The 18032-nt window shown below is 37.4% G+C and overlaps 1 protein-coding gene and 1 long non-coding RNA gene across 16 annotated transcripts in view; one reads left to right on the forward strand and one right to left on the reverse strand.

The window, feature by feature from the left end:
- The window catches only part of LOC132914386 (basement membrane-specific heparan sulfate proteoglycan core protein-like), a 186409-nt gene that overhangs the window by 21491 nt on the left and 146886 nt on the right, over positions 1–18032 (forward strand). The gene's annotated exons all lie outside the window — the stretch shown is intronic.
- On the reverse strand, positions 3887–7749 carry LOC132914733 (uncharacterized). The gene is made up of 3 exons (XR_009659666.1): positions 7139–7749; positions 6502–6674; positions 3887–6367 (listed from the first exon to the last, which is right to left on the reverse strand). It is a non-coding gene; the product is annotated as an uncharacterized LOC132914733 (long non-coding RNA).

The raw sequence follows: 18032 nt of genomic DNA on the forward strand, positions 1-18032 counted from the left end.
TTATCCACTGTCCGCACGTACAAGTCCAATGGCGTAAAATTCAAGGCGATATTGAAGGTCAAAGTATAATATTCTGTTTGCACGTCATGTTCTTTTTTCTAAGATTTAAAAAGACCCTCTCTGTCTGTATATAAATTGTTTTTTGCTTTTGACTATATCCATAGAATATATACTGACAAAATCTGGTTGCTAAATCCTCGCACATTCTGTATACTATCTGTTATAAACAAAATGTTACTATAAAAATTGAACGATTGCAGTCGTTTTTAAAAATTCGTGAAAAATGGTCACTAGTCGCTTAGATGTTGGCAAACGTGTTCACACTAGCGCCTAATCAGGCGTGCTCGAGGTACTAGGTTCGTGAATGGCGACTGATTAGGATCGTAGAGTGGTTTGTTCCTCGAGAGCGTGGCTCGCGTTAGAGTACCTTTCAACACTAGAACTGTCACACCAGTCAAAACGACTGGTTTTACAATTTCATTTGAAAATTCCTACCTCGTGTTACATTTTTTTCCCGCAATGATGTAGTGATGATTTTTGCCGCGACAACTAAAAGAATGGGATAATGAATTTTTTTTTTGTATTTATTTAAAATCAAAATAATTTTGTATCGTCTCCAAAGGGTCCTACGATTCATTTACCGTGTTAGACATCGTTCTGGAGTCGAACACCTTCTTTTCGAGAAAAATTTCAGTGTATAGAATTTATGACAGAATCAAGAAACTCGAATGTTTCACGTGTTCAATCGTTAGACTATCAATATTTATGCAAATTCGTATTTTCGTAAATAAGAGAAAAGGAATTAGACGTAAATGGCTGTCGTACTTTGATTTATTTAGTATATTGATTTAATTACTTGGATATTATTGCTTCAAGTATTATATACTTTACATATTGTTACATTATATAGAGATACCTAAATTTATATGAAATATCATATATAAATATTATATTTGAATATTTTATACATTTTAGCATATCATCTGTTGTCTATGCATTTCTACGTCTTTAAATTTCCCCTAGATGCATAAAAATCCCTACTGTCATTGTTGTTGCTATACAGGGTGAGTCGAAGTAAGAAGTATCTCGAATAACTCGTTACCTGATATTGATTTCATCCGAAAACGTTTGAAAGGAATTAGGTTGAATTTCAAGGGATTCGTCGAATGGATGCAGTTTTATTTTTTTTCATCTTATATTTTATGAGATATCGAGATTCTTGAGACATTAGATCGTCCCAAAAGTTTCTTTCGTTTTATAAGGGAACACTAGATGCACAACATTTTTTGTCTCCTTGGTTCTATTGGAACCAAATGGATCATACATAATTCGATAAAATAATGTAAAATAAAAAATGTTGTTATATCATTTCCTTATAAAACGAAGGAAATTTTTCGGGCAGCGTGAACGTTGTCTTTGAAATTTGAAAAAGCGGTTCTCCAATATAATTGACTTAATACGTTCTTGCAGAGAATAGTCCAGCTGTTTTGACCAACATTACAAAAAATATACGTTGTAAAGTAACGTTATAAAGAGGCTCGTGGTCACCTGGATATCTCGGAAAATATAAGATACAAAAGAACAAAAATGCATCCCTCGAGATGCAACATTATTCAATTAATACGCTTCTCGATAAAACCAATAGATAATGAGTTATGTCAGATAGTACTTGTTATTGATTCACCCTATATACTTCTAGATCATGTAGATCATGTTTGATGTTGGCGACAATTTTATATTATTTTATTATTTGTCTTGCACGATAAATACAATTCGAAAAAGATTGCGACAATGTAGGCGTTATTGTGTCACTTATCAGCCAAGCTTATCACACATTCTTGTTGTTCTATTTCCGCCATGCTTCTACGAGCTGTACGAGCTCTCTTGTCGTAGAGTGTAGAGTTTCGCATTTTAGTGATATTCTTTTACTTACGATACTGTGTGTAAGCACGTTTGTGGCGTAATCTCGTCAGTTTGTGCCACGGACGTTCGTCAAAGCAAAAATTCCCTTTATCTATTTTGCTGCAGTTTATAGAGTTTTCTAGAGTCTATCTGAAGTAACCATAACCTATTCTTCCCATACTGCATTCTAACCTAATTATTTTTACATACCGTTAGATCGGTGCATATGAAATTTCGTGTCTTCGATGTTTGAACAACTGTGCGTTAAATCTTGTTTTATCGCTGACTATATCAACCGCGTAGGGGAAGAAAAAAGTCCCTGTAAATTACATTTGTAATAGAAATATAGAGACTCCGCCATTGGAATCGAATAATCAGAATATTCGCGTGATGTGTTTGTGAGGTCAAATTTGAGAAGTTACGGCTCAAAATGCTAAAACGTAAATCTAGCTTCTTCAGTTTCTGAAATAATAATCATCCTTTCGTGGTTTATTAAAAAAAAAAAAGATTATCTTATGACGTTGGAAACTCATAAGATAAGGAAGGATCCTAAATCTTTGTGTTCTTCGAACATTCCCGATTATCTGCTTGATTCTCTATCGAACGAACGATTCTAAACGATACGTTTCGAAAGAACGTCAGTGTGGAAGGAATTCCTAGAGGCGACGCACGCGGAAATTTTGCTCGTTTTTGGGGGGAAAATCGCGGTATCAATAAATTTCTGGCTTATCAGCCACCATAAATCAGACCTTTGATGCTCGATGAACCATGCAAGAGCCACGTTGCTAGTCTGGTTCGATTCCTTCACGCGCTGCAAAAAAAGAAAAAAATGCTCCGAATTTATTTCGATTTTCTTGCAAAGACATTCCAAATCCAAACATCGCAAATTCCTCGTCACTTTTTATTTATTAAACTTACGATTTATTTCACGTCGTGCTTTAACCGCGCTTCGAACTATCTTTTCCCCAATCTCGTTGAAAAATAGATTCTATTTTCTCGGAACGCAAAGATCATGATCAATAGAAGAATAGATTTTTTCAAGCTCGAAACAGAACGATTACGATAAGACTAACCTTCGAATCAGATCGCTTGATATTAATCTGCGCCTGTATCAGTGGTATTGTTTTACGATAGTTTGGTAAAAAAATGAGGTTTCTAGTAATTGAACGTTTGCTCTCGTATTATTCGAGTGGGATATTTTCTGCAAAAATATTCAGTCCAGCTATCGAGTCTACTTATTTGGTGTCCCGCTACGAATAATTTGCATATCTGCTCGTTAAACTAAGTCATTGATCGTTTCAAGTGGGACGGTAGAATGTCAAACAGAGGGTTCATGCCGAATTGATCGTTGAACGTTCACCTCTGTTACGTGATAATCGCAATTGAATTCTTCGTAACTTGACAGGACTCGAAAGCGTGTATTATGGCAATTTATGGCACGAATAGGCTCAGAGAAATTCTGTGGCTCAAAATAGTAGGAAAATCAAGAATTGGAGGCTTTAAAATGGAGCTTTTTAAAGTATACATGAATTTGACCGATTCCCGGTTGGATAAGAATAGGCAATAGACAGGATTAAATAAGTTGAAAATGAAGAATAAAATTTCGTCCTTTGAGACCTCGTTTTTTGACAAAATAGAACTTCAGCTAAAAATGAGTTAAAAAAATGTAATTCCATATTGTTGGACTTATTTTCACACGTAGAATAACGTTCTGTCGATCATCATCTACCGCTGTCTAGCCGGTAATTAGGTAAATGTACGTATACTTCGCAAATTTACAAACTCGCGTTTCTAAAAAAAAATTTCTGACCTCATTTGTATAATTTATTACCGACCACTCTGTATAGTAAATACCAACGCTTACGATAGAAAACTTGTTTCTATAACATACGTATTTAAAAATGTTGCTACAAGTGTTGAAATGCTTTTCTGAGTTACAGTAGAAGCGTGTCTGAACTCGGATATTTTTAAAATGACTAAAAAAAGAACGCTAGTTCTTCTATTAATCAGATCTATAAGCCATTGATGAAAGAAAATCTTCAGCTTAGAAAATATTTAACTGATCTTTATTGCGACAGAAGCTATTTCCAGTTCAGTGTTACTTTTCTTTAAGACGTTAACTCCTTTGTCTGTGGAATAGAAAGTTATTCACAGGATTTACATTAATCATTGAATAAATTAATATAATAGAGCAAGAATCTACGTTTAGATTACTGCAAACAGAATGTCCATTAAAATAAGCGTTACTTCTCTTCAAGGTTAAGACTTGTTATAACTAAATCGATTTTATTACAATTTTTATTATGATTATTTTACTACAACTAAATCATCGTAACTATATTAATTTTTGCTTTGTATCGTTACATCGAGTGAAGTATTTGTGATAATTATGAATTGCTAGATCTCAAGTTGAAATAAATATGTGAAATCAATTATTAGATAACACTTGGCTCGTGGGAGTAAGCAAAGTGTTTGTCATACCACACAATGTCTATTATCAAATTAAGGTCGAAATATAAATACACGTATCGATGGCTTGATTGCACAAATATTGTACGTACATTTTCTGTGCAATTGGAAATTTTATATCGCTATATCTGTACGCTGTTTAAATGGCCACATTTGCTTCATACGTTTAGGAAAAATAACATTTTCTCTTATGTATTTGTCATTTCACGTATACCTCTAAAAACGACCAATACACAATCTCTAACTAATTTTGTAACACTATTGATAAAGATAAATGTTGTTATTTCTTTATTCACAGGTAGAATCACAATAGCTATTATTTTATTCTTTGGATAAATCTATCACACCGTTCTGAGTTCTTACCGTGTACGTTCTTACATGGACTAGGGATAAAAACAAAAGAACATCTTAAACCTATCGATTACATCTATCGATTGTATCTAGAACAATCTCCTAGTTAGTATTTAGTGTAACTAGCGCATCCGCATATGAATGGCGAGCACGAACTCATGTTGTCATCTTGAACAATAAATAGAATGCCAATAGTATTTATTTCATTATAATGTATCTTAATATTCAGATAAATATCATAACTCTTTGCACTTCTATGTCGAGCGTGATTCGATGACAGTTTTTATCTCAGGAGTTCCTTTGTCGAGTCCCACTCAATATTCCTTCAGTCCTATCTATTTTGTGAAAAAAATAGGATCCTGGAAATTGTTCCAAGATATATCATTTAAAAATTACAAAATATAACAATAGTGTGAATAAAATTGGTATTTAGGTGAATTTCTTTCTTCCTTTATTTATTTAAATTGTCTTATTTTTTAGTTTTTATCTCAGAAGCTCTTTTGCCGTGTCCCACTCAAATTCCTTCAGTCCCACCTTTTTTTGTGAAAAAACTAGGATCCTGAAAATTGTTTCAAGATATATCATTTAAAAATTACAAAATGTAACAGTAGTGTAAATAAAACTGGTATTTAGGTGAATTTCTTTCTTCCTTTATTTATTTAAATTGTCTTATTTTTCAGTTTTTATCTCAGGAGTTCCTTTGTCGAGTCCCACTCAATATTCCTTCAGTCCTACCTATTTTGTGAAAGAAACCAGGATTGCATCCTGAAAATTGTTTCAAGATATATCATACATTTAAAAATTACAAAATGTAACATAGTGTAAATAAAACTGGTATTTAGGTGAATTTCTTTCCTCCTTTATTTATTTAAATTGTCTTATTTTTTAGTTCAAGGAAATTACAAACAAAACACTTAAAAGCGTTTGGAGCTGCTGCTATGAAATTGAAATAAAATTCAGAGTGCAAAGGGATAATATTAAGTTATTAATATCGTTTTTTCTCGAGAACGCTGAAAATGGACATAGGATGTTTGTGCAGCGAGCCATCGACATTGTGTATATTAGTTGGTAGTCGCAAAAGGGTTAAAGTCGTGCTGTCAATTTTATCATTGAGTTCATCGTCGAATATAGTTTGCATAGGCGAGCTAGAAACTTGGTAGTGGTTTTATCACTCAACAATAAGTGTTACGACGTTCATTGAGCACTTGACGCGTGACGATGCATATGCATTTTCATTCATCTTCGACGCACGTCGCGTCGTCGCTTCCATTTTCACTTTTTACGATGACGTAACCGGCCGATTTAGATGTAATTATTTGCAAACTAGTTCACACTCCATTTATCTCATCGTGTAAATATTTTTATTGGCTGATAACGATGGTTAAAGGATTTCACTCGGTGTTCTTCATTCATGTTCGCGAATAAGAATCCATTGGATCGGGAAATGGAAAAGTCGCAATTCTGGCGAAACGGCTACCGATTACCAGTCACGGCTAGTAATTATCAAATTCCTGATAATTAGCGAGATTCGATCGATTTTACCCTCTCATTGGGCTCGTTGCGGATCACCTTCGTTATTATTCAATCCTCGTGGGATCGGTTCTCTTTTCCAGCCGATCGAAATTGAATCAAATCCTTTTTGCTTCTGGAGAACAAAAGGAAATTTACAATATAAGCCTTAGGAGAAAGTTAGGGGACATTGAGTGGAAGTTCGATAGGCTAAATGTTAAGTTCTAAAATAGTTGGTATTAATTTGAAAAAAATTGAGTACTGATTTACCAGATTAGCGATGACTCCCAGTTGAATTAAACATCTAACGTAGACTTAACTTAAGATCAACTTAAATATTCTTTGGAATCGAGCAATGGATCAATAAATTTAGGGTGGTCCAATGTCCAGGTCCGCAGATGGAATGTACTATCATAATTGAGGCAGTAGGTGTTAATTTCACTCTGCAAATGAGTTAAGTTATTAAGTTTGCTTTGACATTGTAGGTTTAAAGTTTAGTCAAGTACTCAACTATCAGATTGGGTTACATTCGTTAGTCGCAAAATCAAGTACGTACTCAAATACCACATTCGTGTTAGCTTTCAGTTGGTACTCAATTAGTACGTTTAAATGAGGTTTCAGATAACTTCAAAATGCTGTACCTCGCTATTGAGGTAATAGGTACTTGAGGTACTTGAGGTACTTGAAGCCACTATTGAGTTCAAATGAACTAACTTTTCGTTAGGTATAAGTTCATTTTAAGTTTATTGGGTTTGAATTAAGTTAGATGATTACCGGATTTACGTTTGCCACAAGTTCGTTTTACACTTTCATTCAATTTTCATTAAAATTTGTTACTTGTCACGAAGCACTAAACACTTAGTACCAATTGAGTCACACGATCGACTGATAAACTCATTATACTAACCTGACACTTAAGTCGTTACTTAATGCTCGAGGAATCAAATCAGTACTGAAGTCGATGTTTATATCCATTACGAATTTGTATATATTGTAGTAGATTATCGTTGTTCCATTGGCTGATTTCCTGCTTAAAATTTCTTGCGTGAGTGCACCGATGTTTGCCACGGTGAATCACTGAATACATTTTCACACAAATCGTCGTATTCGCGTCAGATCCGGAAATAGATTCATAAATTAAATAACGTATAAACAGTTGCATGCGATCTTTACCGATGACATAATTTTCAACGTTATCCGTTAATACGAACGAGCTTCTCCTATGAATTTTTCCTATCGTTAAATAACACTGTTTCTAAATTTATCTTATCCACTAATTTGATTTATATTTATTTACTTCTCAATAACCGTAGCTGTCAGTGTGTCTATAAGTTGTGATTTTTCTGTGTAAGCAACATTTGCATTCTTAAATGTCGCAAAGTACAAGGTTAACGTTGCACAACCAGGTTAGAATACGTATCGTAAACGTATTTGAGTATGCAAAACTGTACATTGCAAAACTGTTGCTCGGATGTATCGCCGTTAATCCATAAGCAAACCGGCGGCTGTCAGACGAATCTAATTGGATGACCGCAAGGTTGATTTCTTGCTGAAACACTTAGCGCGTCGTGCATATTTCAAGCTTTCCCAGCGATGGCTTCGACTCATCATCGAGTTCTATCATTAGTATGGTATTTAGGTCTTCGCTTGAACAATAAATTAGATTTGAGGAAACATATAGCAGTAAAGACGAGACAAGTTAATCCAAGATGTAAAAGCATGTGCTGGCTACTTGACAAAAAGTCAACATTATCATTGTGTTATAAAATACTTATTTATAAAGTAATAATAAGGCTGGTGTCTCTCTCAATCACTTTTAAAAATACTCCATACAATGACAGATGTACCGAGATGTGAGTCAAACAAAACGCTCCACGACGTTTTGACGTCCTATGCATCGCAGAAACAGTACAAGAATAGAGCAACAGCCACCACATGGAATTAGATATTCACAACAATCGACAATTGTCGAAGGAACCACAGTGTCCTAGATTCGTCCAGTGCTCGCTTCAGTGCTGATTGCTGATACAAAGGAGGAAAAAACATCGAGTTAGTTTTAAAAGAAACGAGGCAATTAACTCGAAACAATTCAGATCCATTGAGACTCCATTCTCGTGCTATCTTCCGCAAATACAACAATTTACTTGATTGGTTTATACTGTCAAGTTGTAAAGTATAGGAAAATTAACTGAAAGTAATTGTGTCGTTATCCATTGAGAACTTGAGTCCCAAGTTTAGAATATTTCTGTCAACTTTAAGTCAGTGTTAAGTCTGGAGAAATTGAAACTTTGGTTTTACGAAAGTGCAATTGTATTAATTAAGCGAATACTGGAATTATTTTAGAGATGGTTATTTAATGTTAAGTTCAATTTCGAATCAATATTAGATGATGTTCGAGTTATTGTCCAGTCCCTGTTGAGTTTTACTTGAGTTTTACTCTTGAGTCAATGTTAAGTGAAGTTTGAGTCGTGATCACAATTATGAACATAGAAATTAGGATTAACTGTTAACGTTAAGTCAATCACGAGTCAATGTTGAATAATATTTGAGTTACTATTGAGTCTTTACTAAGTTTAAATTATACTTACGCCGATGTTAAGTGATGTTTGAATTCTTGTTAAGCAACTATTAACTTTAATCTGTCTTATTTTCCAGTCAATGTTGAACTTCTCTTAATGTATATTGAGTTGATATTGAATTTTATTTGTGCTGAGTAACTTGTTGAGTTCCCTTGAGTAACTTGTCGAGATTGGTTGAATTGCTCGTGGGTAACAGTTGAGTTAATTTGTTCGTTTCTTATCTGCGAACAAGTATCGAGAACTTGCAGATATTTTCTTTAATTTTACTTGTAGTATTCGATTTTTCAGAGGTCGGGAAAATGAAGATACCCTTTCGGTAATCGACAAACTGTCAAAGCATTCGATAATTTGACGACGAGTAGATGAAGGAAACGGTTCCCAGATGTGTAAATGTTTCCATCCACTTATCTCCCGACCAATAATCAGAAATCAATTTTACATCACCGGTATATAATTGCGTAATTGTTTGACAAGCTGTTCACACATTTTGCCTGGCCTCGTTCATCCTCCCAGGAAATCGACATCATTTTCTAATATTACCTTTTCACGACGATCATCGTTATTTACCATACCTGAAAACCGGTTTCCCGGATGAATCACGTTACTATCTTTTCTCAATTCTCTTTAGTAGAAAAAAAAACAAGTTTATTAGTCACGTGTGCTCTATAACGCTATAACATTACAATTTCTTCTTTAGTTGCCTGTCCTGGATAGGCAAATCGCAACATATTTATTCCGATTTAATTATCGTTTCTTTTTTTCTTCCTTAATCGATGTCCTCTTATTTGCAACTATAATTCGGTCATTCTTCTTTCGTAAAAACAATGTTCAAAATTAACTCAGATTCGTTCGATTTTCTAAACGTATTTTTCAGGGTAATACTATCTTTTTTCCCCCGTTATAATTCGTTGTATCGTCCGTAGTTAGTCTTTAAAATATATGTTCACTCGGAGGAATATTGGAAAAATCGGAAAATACGATAAAATTATCTCATGGTCATCCTTTTGCAAGGATAGTGAGCATATCTGGGTTAATATTCGGTCGATATCGGAATAGTTTAGTCGATATTACTTAGGATTTAATGACAGCCGATTAACGAGTGGCGTGGGATTGATCGAATCTCGGTGGCCAGAGAAATTGTCGACCAAATAGGAGACAGGAATTACAAGGCGTGAGCACTCCATGTTCCCGCTATTCCCTCTGCCGTGTCTATCTTTAGCTCAGACTCTACAGAGCGTTTCAAAAAAGAGATGCATAATCTTTCCAAGAACAGCTTATACCGAGAATCCCCTCCAAAACTAATATCGGACAAAATTTGGTCACAATAAACTCTCAACAAATTGGCTAAAGTTATTTTCATATGATCGGCAAATTTAGGTTAAGATTTGGTAAACTTCTTATCTTTCTGTTTTCGAACTGTCAAATGTAATAGATTTCCATTAGATTCGAAATAGAATTGTTATTGGATCAAATTTGAGGTTATGTAACCTATTGTAGAATGGTTATCAACCAAATAAGATTCAGTCGACATTAATTTCAATACAAATCTTGTACTCGGTTAGTAAATTCAGGTTAGGATTCGACAGGTTTTTATTAACTTTTAGCTTGTGCTCTTAAATGCTGGATGCACGTAGCTGATGTTTGACCTATGAAATCAGATTCGAACGTGTTGCGAGGTTGGTATATACTGGCTGTTGTCGCCAGAGTTGGATGTTAAACGTTAAACGACACAAGTCGGATGCCATCACGAGCCCCTAGAATCAGGCGTCGCGACAGTGGTTCGACGAAGAAACGAGTCCCTCGTTCCTCGAATCTCACGCGTCGTTTGCTCGAACGATTCGGCTAAAGTCGCGAGCAGACGTCATTATGTGGCAAGACACAGCCGTTTGAAACTTATTCACCGCGTCTGCCATGGCTCGTCGCCCTTTTTTTCTTTCAAAAACGTCACGCCAGCGTTCCACCGATACTTGACACGGCCGACACGACGCCCATTGAAACGTGCGTGCGCTCATTAACGCGCGATGAAATCGAGGAAAAACCGCGACACGCCGCATGCCATGCCGGTTAACCCGTGTCGACCAAGTTTGGTTCCGTGGAAACGGCATTCTGGTTGATCTATGGGACCGCGCGAGTCTTCATATAGTCAGGACTATCGTTTAAGCTCGTACAGTCGGTAAAAAGCAACTAATTTGACGGAATATCGATGAAGAATTCAAGTCAAAGTTGGGAGTTGCTGAATATTCTACAACCCGTAGGCTTGGACAAAGTCTTTAAAATTTAGCGAACTTTTCAATGTCTGCAGGTTTCTTCGTCTTTGTTTCTTCGTGTTTCGTTCGTCGAGTATCGAGCTGCTTTGCTTTCGCAGAAACGTGATTCTGCCTGTTGATCGAGACTGCACAATTAGGTCTTTCAGTCAGCAAAAAGTGGTCAGTTTGATGAAATGGATGAAGCGTCGCAGTCAAAGTTCAGATTCTCTAAATACGTTCAAGAAGGTTCTAAAATCCTGTACTCGAAGGAATCCTTTACGGCCTAGGAATGCTTTCTACCAAGATTTCTTCCACATTCTGTCTGCCAGTTTCCAGACGAACGACAGAGGTTACAATGAATTCTTGAAAATCTAGGGGAACGTTCCTCGAGCCTGCGGAAGAACTTTCTTCTAATTGTCACTTCCTTCGTTTATCTTCGACTGGCAGAATCCGATATTTTGAACCAGGAAAACCCAGTTTCCTGATGAACCTTTGCACTAAATTTCTATTCTCGAAACACGTGGTAGATGCGACACCCACGATCCTCCAACTGCGCAACGCTTTCTCACCCCGAACCGATCTCACCCCGAATTCCATAAAAATCCTTCGCGTTGCCAAGCATCCGAAAAAACGACAATTAAAATCCCCAGTGAATAAGGCCACGTGAAAGAGCAACAAATATCGCGCATACGTTTTCCCCCTCTTTTCGTTTTTCCACTTTTGTAGAGAAATAGGCGGTGGTGGGGGAGGAAAATGATCGGCGTTGTAGGGAAAGAAATTGCTGGTTTTTTCTTCTTCTCGCCCCGGTAACCAGAGTATTTGGGTCGCGTGTCCCACATTCCGGCCATGTTGAAGTTAATTGCAGGTGTTAACGACGATTACCGTCGTCTGTGCCGGCTACAGGCTGTTTATATCCGTGTGTGTCTGGTCTTTTGTGCGACCAGGTCGAGCGGGATGAATCAAATTTCTTCCTCTTTGTTTCCTGCCTCCGCTTCGTAATTTCGTCCCCCTTTTTCTTTTTCTTCTTTCTTTCTCTCTCTTCTTTCTTTTTTTGTTCCTTCTCTCGTTCTCCCTCGCTCGTTCTCTTTCCTTCTACGACTACCCTCTTCAGTTCAGCCATTTTTTCCCCCTTTGCTCGTCGTTTCCCTGTCGGCGAAGAATGGCGAATCGTCGACCTGGTATTTCTCGAGGACAGATTCCTGCCGTTCGAACCGTTCCGCTCGCAGCTTGAGAACATAGCCACGAATAAGCTTCCGATTCTTTGGCTCTGTCTATGCGCTGGTAACTGTGTCGAGATCCGTTTTGCTGGCAAATTTTACGTCCACGGGCGTGGCTGATTTTTATATTCGGTTAAGGCTAGGATAACGAGGAGGAACGACGTTCCGTTTGCGTCTTTTGCGATCTTTAATTGCTGTCTTGACTGAATACGATTTTATGAGATTAATTTTACAGCGCAGCAGTTTCTTTTTTTTTTTACATTGGATCTGATTCTTCTGCTTTGGATTACGGTGAAATTGAGGAAGAAAATTTAGTTTGCATAAGTTTCACGGTGGTTTAGAACGTGGCGGTGTGCTGTAATTAGATCAGAAAATTGTAAGAAAACCTGAGTTTTGATTTTGCATGTAATTATTCGGCCGTTAGCTGATATCCACTCGCCTGCTATGGTGTAGTGGTTGAAAAAAGGAAGGTTTCTAAAATGAGAAGCATAAAGAGACGCTATAATTTTACAAAATAAATCTGTATTTGATTAGAGCAATTAATATTACATTGTCACAAAAGATTCTCTTTTAGAAGGAAATAATAGATGCACAACATTTCTTCTTTTGTATTATTTTTGTTGAAATACAACGATATTTCACACAATACCCTTACACAGACACCCACACAGACATTTGAACAGGACACTTACACAGGTCATACTCGTTACTCTGTAGACAGTGAAGCTCAAAATATTTAAGGGATCATGGGTCACTATCTAAGTCTAGTCTGAAAGTAACTGGCCAATAATCAACAATTTTTCCATACGTTGTTAATTATATCACTCGCTTATATACATCAGGTTCTGTAGTTCTGTTTAATAAACATCACTGAATATTATTTCAACATAAACATCGTGTCTTCCACAGATTATTAATCTTAACTTCAAGATTAAATTCTAACAATTGTATGGAATTATGTATGATCAATTTTCTTGAAAGAAAGAAACGATAAGAGAGGAAATGAAGCCCGGATTGTAAACCGAAAGGAACTTTCGGAACACTCTAATAAATAAATGGTAAAAGATGGTCAGTACAAAAGTTCATAATATATCAATTTTAGACTGTACTTTATCCCAATGTTACACGTACGCGATGTCTAAAATCACAGTGGAATAAGTCGAGCAGATTTGTTCACCTACTGCAGCTTCCAAAAACGATATTCTACAATTAATCGATCAAAATATGAGTCTACCCTCCGACGCGATACATTTTGACGATTAACGAGATCTACATCGAGCGCGAGATCTACATGCAGCGTTATTCTACGAAAAGAATAGCGAACTCACTCACGCCACTCTGATTCCCAGTCATACGATGGCAATGAAGCGCGAAATAGCCAGACAACGACTGGATTATCGCGTTACGGCTCGACAACCAGCGATCAATTATTCTATTTGTCAACGATAACTGTTGCAGCTCGTTATCTGTTGCATAGGCACGCGCGCTACGTTCTCTGCCAGCTATGCGAGGAGGACGCGGAAAAAAAGAAAGTTCTACGAAATATTCGTCAATAAATTAAACTGGCCGCGCTGAGTTCATTCCTTGAACCGTAGCGGTCAGTTGGTTTTGCATATTTCACAGGAGACCATCGTAAGTGCGTATTTATAGAAACCGTCTCTCTGTACGTACGTGCTGCCGAACAACGGCAGTTTTTCGGTGACGAAATTGCTGGAAATAGCAGAGAGACGGAGCGGCCCGGCTCCTCACGCACCTCGTGCCCCAATTCCGTCGCTTTCTTCCACTATGTTGCCCCACTCGGCCGTTCCTTTCTCTGTATCAGCGGCTGTCCTCGTCATTGCTTTTATTGGGCGAATCTCCGAGCGGTTTCATTGAGGAAGAGCAGAATACACCAGGGGAGGCTTGCCAAAATTGGATCACTTAACCTGGCCAAGGTGCGCTGCAGTCCGACACGCCCCTACGATTCTCAGACTACGCTGTTAGTGGACGTACCAGGAGAAGCTGGCTCGCTCGTCGCAGTTCACGATGAATTTTATAAGAATGCTGTTTTGTAAATGTTGAGGTTATTAGATGCATGTGAATACAAAGGAACGCGTGGATTCATTGTAAGGTAGAAAATATTTACTTTAAAATACTAAAGTGTAAATACAAGTCGAAATATAATACGAGCTGATCCAGATCCGCACGCTAGTAGTGTTACCCTATGATTGAAAACCCTGAAGCTATAGTCGTCTATTTACTGTCTATGGTTTGCCTTCGACGCTGTCTTTTGTCTATGGACTGTCGATGGCTTCGGTGCTTGAGAAAACTAAAAGACCGGATGTAGAGTTTTCTTAGAAGTGATGACCACTTCAACAATAAAAAAAAGGAAGAGAATCGATGCTGGTACGAAGTTAGAAACCAATGGAATAATTTTAACAGTTTAACGATACACATGCGATAAAACTGCTATTCATTAATCATTGTATATGCTAATTGCTATCTCTGATCTTATCTCAGGCAACAATATATTACTGTTAATTAATAGGTATCGATAAAAATAATGAATTAACGCGAAGCAGATAAAAGAGGAATAATCGAAGATGGGTGAAGATTATTTGTATCGATACGTCTAGTTTGAGCGGCTTTAAACGTACCTATTCAATGTTGAGGTCTCAGGATAATTGGAACATGTGTTTGCATCTACGTTCGGGAAGTTTTCATAGATTTGACGGGGCAGCTATTTGTTACAGATAAGTAGGGAACCTGATCGATGCAACTGTATTCCTAGCTTTAGTTTCAACTTAGCGGACCATGTAATATCCCAATTATGGGAGAAAGCAAAGAATCAGTGGAAGGGGAAGATTCTTATATCACGATGTTGAAAATTCACAGAGATACCAGTTTTTCGATTAGATTGTACCTGGTGTCCAAAACTTCTGCACGATAGCGATACATGTGGAAGTATACTTGCTACTTACTGTTGGATGTAATTGAAATATTCGTAAATTCAGCTAAATTCTTTATCAAGAAGATGCAACTTTAATGTCTAACTACGTAGAAAGAAGTTTTTTGTCGTACGCAAAGAGGAAAACAATGGAGGGATTGGAAAACGAAGGAAGAAGGAAAATACTCAACGTAATCGCGTTTGCTATTTCGACGATTACGAGCGTAATTTCTAAAGCTACGTTTGAATCGACCGGTACAATTAATTAGCAAACGGCGGTAGACGGGGCAGCGCGAATTCGCTGCGAAGTGCCCGAGGCAGATCAAACATAAGCGAGAGCAAGAGAACGAAGAGAATTAATTCGGTTTGCCGATATTCCGCGAAAAAAGAGCCGCGAGACGATTTCGACGAACGCCTGGCTCGCTTATCGTCTCTTCTCTCGCAAGAAAACATGTTTTGTCGAGGCGTGTGACCCCTTTTTCGAGGCCTGGCCGACCGGATCTTGTCTTTTGACGAAGAGAAACGCCGTGGAAAAAAGTCGAAAAGAGAGACACCGGCCGCGGCACATTCAATTTACGTAATTCCTGAAACGAGAAACACCGTATGCACGGTGAAAAGCGCAACGCATCGGCGGTTAATCAGATTTTTTCAGCTTGAAAATTTTTGCCAGATACTCTAATTGCTATGTCGGCCGCTATTCATTTACGTTGAATCAGGTTTGGCAGCGTTGTTTTTTTGAATAAGGGACGTTTCATTCCAACATAGAGCTGTCCATAAGTCATTTTTCCATTTAAAGGTCGTGCAACAATTTCTTATCGTGTTGCATCGCATGCTCTTTCTAAAGCTTTCGTCTCGGATTTCTTGACTTTGTTTTTTGAAAATTTAAAGTAGAGAAATTGAACAAGTTTTATATATATGTAATAAAAAAATATATTAAAAAATCTTGGTGAATTTTTTCCACTAATATATTATCAGACTTTTATTAGAAAAGCTTCGGAGAAAAAAGCACGCGTAATTACAGTTCCGTTTGAGTATACGATATTCCACATGCGACGCGCCATTGGTTAGATAAGACCGATGCAAAAGCAGTGACCTTTGGTACCGACCTAAAGAAACGCGATCGAACTTACTCAATCCACCTATATATAATCGAGCGATGACGTCACGTTTGTATTAACGCACAACAGTCTTGAAATCTTGGCGAATTTGTTCGTCGGTATCCGCGGGACTTGGACCTTATAAAAACGTTTCCGAGAATTTGCATTAATCGGGCACTTTTGTTCTTTCATTTTTTATTTCGAGAGATAGGATCAAGACAGGTCACGATTCACGATAGTTGGAGCAACCGAACGGGGATAAGTACATTCTTATCGTCGAAGATTGTACGAATTAAGCAAACGCTTTAAATTAAGTAAACTTACCGCGAGCTCGGCAAGAGAATAATGATTAACCGGTTCCATCTCACCCGACAGGATATTAATATTCGATGGGCTGGTGTAATTCAGCAAAAGTGGTCTGTTATCGCCGCCTCTGCCGAGATAATGTCTCCATTTATAAACGGCCTGCAATATCTGTAATTTTACCTTGAAAATTCGATACTTGCCGATTGTTATTGCACGGCTGAATTTTCGTGGATATAAATTGAAGGGTTTGTGGACAATAAGGAGGTAGCTTCGATATTCGATTTGTATTTAGAGGAAGACATCGATCTTGTATCAAAATATACGAAAATTTATTGCTACGAATATCGTGGAATTAACTATAAATTCGTTTGACAATTCGATTTTGATCGACTTTTGATCGATCGGTTTCGTGTTTCTTCTTCTATTCAAAGCCGAAATTGGGACTGTCGTCTCTATAGCGCAGCAGCTCCCCCGTTTGGAAAACGATTGGCTAGCATAGTGCAGACGCACACAAATGAAGCGTTTCGTTATCCAAATATACAGCATGTTCGGCTACAGGTGTCAGGAAATTTAAGAAGTGATTCTCGAAACCAAAATAAGACGAAAATCAAGAATAAAGAAATTGCATTTGGGGCTTTGTTTTTTAGTTATTGACGATTAAAAATCGGTGAAAATACTCCTGCACGCGAGCAAACCTCCTTGCACGAACGAAAGGAGGTACACCGTGTGTGTCTCTCGTAATTGGTTGCACATCTGCATCTGAAATGTCACTTATGATTATAACTATACAAAACGAAAAACATGTTCCATTATCCAAAAATACTTATACCATCTGATGTTTCCAAAATGTAGAACATAGGTTTCTCACGATTGGTAGAATATCTGCAGCAGCAAACTTCAATGATGTTTGTACCTATGAAGAAACAAAATCACGTCCACGTTAAACGTATTTTTCCCATAATTCATTAGGTACTTATACTTGAAATTTCAATTGTGGTTGTAATTACACACCCATCATATTCTTTAACGGACGCGGCACTTAAAAGTCGCTTACAGAGAAAAAAGAAGCATGTTGCTATCAGATAGTCCGCTTACAGGAAATCTGATCTTTGCGTTGTGTAATCGTTTCTTGCTTCTCGATGTCGATTTGCTTGGCGTAGAGAAAGCGTCTGAAGGTTCGTTTCATCATCCGTCGATGCATAATCTGGCCATTTACGGCTGTCGCTCGAACAAAACCTCGCTATCTCTCTTCTTCGTCCCTTTCCTCCTATTCTTCGCACGGTGTTTCCCGCCTTGCGGAGGAAACAACAGATTCTTTTTATTTCGTTGCTGGTATCTTGTCTAACACGGACGTAGATAAGTCTGCCTGATGATCGAACGTGCAAAAAAGTGGGTTACACTCTCGCGAATCGCAGGAAGGAAACGGTCTG

This window comes from Bombus pascuorum, chromosome 15 (genome assembly GCF_905332965.1).
Source record: "Bombus pascuorum chromosome 15, iyBomPasc1.1, whole genome shotgun sequence".
Lineage (NCBI taxonomy): Eukaryota > Metazoa > Arthropoda > Insecta > Hymenoptera > Apidae > Bombus > Bombus pascuorum.